This window comes from Vombatus ursinus, unplaced genomic scaffold (assembly GCF_900497805.2).
Source record: "Vombatus ursinus unplaced genomic scaffold, bare-nosed wombat genome assembly UNPS02014176.1, whole genome shotgun sequence".
Lineage (NCBI taxonomy): Eukaryota > Metazoa > Chordata > Mammalia > Diprotodontia > Vombatidae > Vombatus > Vombatus ursinus.
In genome coordinates, this window is record NW_020953954.1 from 1290809 (window position 1) to 1295951 (window position 5143).

At 48.2% G+C, this 5143-nt stretch overlaps 1 pseudogene; it reads right to left on the reverse strand.

Moving 5' to 3' along the window:
• Positions 1-1310: 1310 nt before the first annotated feature.
• Positions 1311-5143, reverse strand: part of LOC114041644 — a 10547-nt pseudogene continuing 6714 nt past the window's right edge.

A 5143-nucleotide genomic window follows, 5' to 3' on the forward strand; every position in this document is an offset into this window, starting at 1 on the left:
TTCAGGTGGCTTAGTGGATAGAGCACTGGGCTTGGACTCAGGAAGACTGTGTTCAAATTCAGCCTCAGATACTCACTGGATGTGTAACTCTGGGCAAGTCACTTCACCTCTGTTTGCCTTGATCCACTGAAGAAGGAAATGGCAAAGCGCTCTGGAATTTTTGCATGATTCCCAGGGTCACATGAATCAACCGCAACAACAACAAACTTTGATACTTGAGGACTCCAGTGATGATACAGGAATGGGTGAGGATGACCAAAAACGCATCAGAAAATATGAGTCAGGGTTGGGGAATGAGAGGGCACAGCCTTGTGGAACTCACAGAAGCCTTTTTGTCATGAAGGCTTTTATAGGATAAAACGATTGGAAGGCACCAGATAATAACAGGGACAGAGACTGCACCTGGGATTCTGTTGGCATTGGGAACTCCCAGATGAGGACATTCCCTCTTCCAGTGCAGGTCAGCAACTCCTCTGCAACTTACAAAAGAGCTGCCCAGGGTCACACAGCCCGTGGGTATCAGAGGTGGAATTCGAACCCAGGTTTTCCTGGTTTCAAGGGAATTTCTTGGTCTATTCTGGGCACCAAATGACATTATCATAAGGGAAATCGATTATATTTGAATAGGAAATGACTTTACTGAGGTGAGAACGATTCCTGGATCACTTGGTTGGGTCTAGTAGTTAGACCACCAACATCTTAGAACAAAGATAAAAGTTAGCACAAGTCTAGAAGAAAGAATAAAAATAACAGAAAGATACAGCATACTGTTAAAACAACTCCAATCAGAACCTACTTAACAAGTTATTAATAATGGAATACAGGATGGCAGAAGGAATGGTGTGGACGTCACTTACTATAATTTCTTTTTTCACGTGTTACAGATTTCATTAATCTAAGTCTGTTGGGAAAGGGGTGACCCAGGGGAGGGACCAGCTTGGTGTATCTGTCACTCTGAATGTCTGAGCAGTGGGCTCACGAAAGGGGCTTGGGTACTGGGACGTTGGAGCTTCAGATCCCACATCAGGAAGAGAACACTGTCCTGAATCTGACTCTGTTATATCCTTGCTTTGTGACATTAGGAGTCACTTTATCCTCAGTTTCCCCATTTGTAAGAATTGGAGTATATACACGGTCTTTCTAAAAGGTTCTTTCTGGACCTGCTGTTTTGTGCTCTGAAGTCCTTTCCACCTCTAAATCCTTTTGAGCCCCTTCCCATGCAACAAAGTCTAAACCGAGATGGGGCCTAGGAATCCTGGGTCCCCCACAGGTCAACGGTCAGGAAGACTGAAGCCTGAGTCCTGGGGGAGGGGAGGTCAGCTGGGTGGATCAGAATGATCAGGGACTGAAGATCAGGATGCTTGAGCTCCTTTGCAGGGCGTGGGGCCGCCTGACCCTCAGGGCAGGACTGGGAGTTGGAGGCTGGGGGACACGTCACTGCTTCTGCATTTCATTTTGGATCCACATCTGGTAATGGCATCGGTAGGTATAGATGCCAGGATACTTGGCCAGGGTGCAGTGTTCCAAGTGTGTCCAAGACACAAGGCCCTGTGGGGACCCATTGCATACCAAGGGTCCTCCCTGGCACCCAGAGAGTCACCCTGGCAAGAGTCCTTCCCACCCTTCTTGTCTCCAACACAGACCATGCCTGGAGTGATGGCTTCTGGGTAGGCATTTTGGCATTTTTCCTCAGATGAGATACTGATGTTCACACATTGGAGGGTGCTGGGAAATTTGCAAAAGGACTAGAAATGGTTCCCCAGCCTGACACGTTGCTCCCAGATTGGCACAGTCTTTTGCCTCCAGAAACTTCCAGGGCCAGATTCACTGGCTTCTCGAGACAGAGTAGCATGAGGTCATGGTTGTTGGTTTGGGGGTTATACTTGGGGTAGGGCACTAGGTGGTCCACTTTGACCAATTGCTGTGGGGCCTTCCAGCATGGGAGGTTGTGTTTCCTCAGGACCACCACCAAAATCTCCCTGGGTCCAGGGACCTACAGTGAGGACAGCAGGATGTCCCCACAGTGGAACTTCTGATAGACGGACAGCACAGCCTGCCAGGGCTGGGAGCAGGGAACATACGTTTGGCCACCAATGAGCTTGCCCTCATTCCCCTTGGCTCTGGCGGTGACCAACAGGACAGGCAATGATGTGATCAGGAGCAACCTAGTCGAAGGGGGATGGAGGGGACATTCTGAGAGAAACAGAGAAAAGCAAGTGACAGAGACATGCTCCAAAACCTAGATATACGAACTGATGGAGTGGTACAGAGAGAGTGGCAGAGGCAGAGGGATGGCGCCCCAGGCAGAAGATACAGCCTGGCTCCTGTGGAGAGGTTTGTAGAGACCAGGAGACGGAGGCCGGACAAGCAGATAGAGGTCAACGTTCAGAGAAAAAAAAAGCAGAGAAGGTCTGGCAGAGGGAGGCCCTTCCTCTGTCTCCTTACAGTCGTTTCACACCAAAGTTTAAACCACGTAAGTAATTGCTAGAATCAGGAAGCCCAAGGAACCTAAATACCATCACTATCAGCAAATACACAAACTGCTCGCTAAGTAGAAAGATACGGTGGTGGAGAAACACTGGCTTAGAACCTGGACTCGTTTATAAAATCTGATGGAAAAGGATGGGGGGAGATGGGAGCAGCAGCATCTCATAAAACGGAAAGAAGTGGCCGGTAGGGTCAGTTTTTAAAAAGCTTACTGGGAGACCCAAGTAAACAAAGTCACCCCAAGGTCATTGAAGACTAAGCAAGATTCCTTGGAAGATGTAATAAAAGAGAAGACGTGGGGATATTGCTGTCCAGCTGGGTATAAGACAGGGAGGTGTGCATGCGCCAGAGGTGGTCACCACTGACACAGAGGAGATTCAGTGCAAAGTCTAGGCCGAAAAGGGATTCCCTGTGGTCGGTGAGGTCCTCCAGACATGGTTGTTTGTGAATGACATTGGCCGATGATATGGCCCCAGCACCATTGCAGAAACTTCTGGGAGAGAGCTTGGCCTGACCAGCCACATGGCTGAAGGATGGTTATCGTGCATTCAATGACAAAAAGGTAGAGGGATCAATGAATATACTCACACATAAATATAGACAGATACACATGACTGCGCACACACACATGCATACACATGTGTATATGTGCACCTACACACATGTACAAACACATATGCCATACATGCACACACATGCTTGTGCACATGCATATACACACGCCTGCATAGACAAGCATACATGACAGCATGCACAGACACACCCCATGCATGTGTGTATATAGAGAAACACATGACACGCATGTATATACATACTCATGTGCACATATGTGTGTATATACATACATGATGCATGTGTATATACACACTGAAGACATACCAACAAGGAATCAGGACCAAAATTAAACAGAAGACGGAGGGCTGGGTTGCCTTTGGGAAAATAAAAGGTCCTCTAATGGCCGTCAGCATTCTAGCAGGGTCATCAGGCTGTGAGAAATGGGACATGGGAGTCTCTGAAGAATCAAAAAGGAATGAAATCAGCCGAAGGTAGTTGACAAGCATGGATTAAATGCCACCTGTGTGCCAGGCGCTGTGCCAGGCAGGCACTACTGAGATCCAGATATAAAGAATGAAGCCATCCTTACTCTCAAGTCACTTACATGGTGATGGAGGAGCCCTGAGCTTGGTGCCCTGGGCAGCTGTCATGAGGACAAAGAAGGACTTGGGAAGAAGCTGAGGGAGCAAAGGATGCCCTGCCTGAATGACCTGCATGTCTAAAAGGAAGATGAAGACTGACTGGGGAGTGGTGGGAGGGCTGGCACAGTTCAGGTTCAGCTTGTATTCCCCCACTCCCAATGCCGATGCCTGGAGGGTGTGATACAATCTCTTTATTTCTTTACCTGTTGTCTAAACAGAGGCCCAGATCTCCCCCGTCCATAAAAATCCTTTACCTGATTTTGAAATCCCCCTAAGAGAGGGTTGGCTATGTGCTTTTTGTCTGTTTCTTCACCTATCAGTTCTCAGCTCCTCACATGACTTTTGACTCCATCCATTGACTGGAATGATGCTCTCCAAGGTTCCCAGGGATCTCTCAGCAGCTGGATCTGATGGCTTTTCCTGGCTTCTCTCTTCTTGGTGTCTCTGGAGCTTCAGTTACCTGACCCCCTCTTCCTGGGTATGTTCTCCAGCTTTGGCTGCCATGACCCTGTTCTCTTCTGGCTCCCCACTGTCCTGCCCCCCTTCCGACACCCTCCCCCCCCATCTCCTTTGCCAGTTCACCAGGCTTGTCCTGCCCTCTAGTGTTGGTTTACAAGTGAAGAGAGAAGCTGTAGATTCAGAAGTCACCTGCCAGGGGAAGGTAAGTAAAAGTGGGCACACAAGTGAACCCCCTTCCCCTCCCCCCAAGATGGATGATGTATAAATAATTTCTTAACTGCCTTCTAGGCTTGAATGTCCTCATGCACCTACATAGCGATGGATGTTCTGAACCCAAAATGCTTCTCATAGAATTAGGATTAGACCAACTGGGAACTCTGGTAGAATAATGGTGAGGATGAGGATTGCGATAATGAATGCAGCCCTTTATTGGCACGGGCTTGAAGGGAAGTGTAACTTTTCCACCTGGAAGGAGGAACTGAAGGATCATGGAAAGCAGAAGCCCCATGGGATGGGGACATCCTGAGCATGCCGGAGCATGGAGGAGGCCACACGGCCAGCCCTTTGCAAGAGGAAGATGCTGCTACCTTGAACTGAAGAAGATCGCCAGCAGCTGGACCCTTGGTTGGCTCCCTGATTTGATTCAGGAGTGACCTGCGCAGTCAGAATTTGCTGCTGCACTGGAATCAGGTGAACGGATCCCCCTCTTCTCTTCCTCCTCTCCCAACTGCTTCCTGGTGAACTGGCATTGCTTCTGGTTTTCCTTCTCTCTTCAAATATGTCTCCATTTTTTATTGCTTCCAAGTAAATACAAGGTAATTTTTGTTGTATCCTTAAATGATCCTTTGCAAGAATGAGTAAACCACATTAAGGAGAAAGGGAACCACTGGATAAATAGTCCTAGATATAACCAAGAGTCCCTATTGAAATTCTCTCTGTGTCTCAATCTGTGTTTCTCTCTCTCTCTCTCTCTCTCTCTCTCTCTCTCTCTCTCTCTCTCT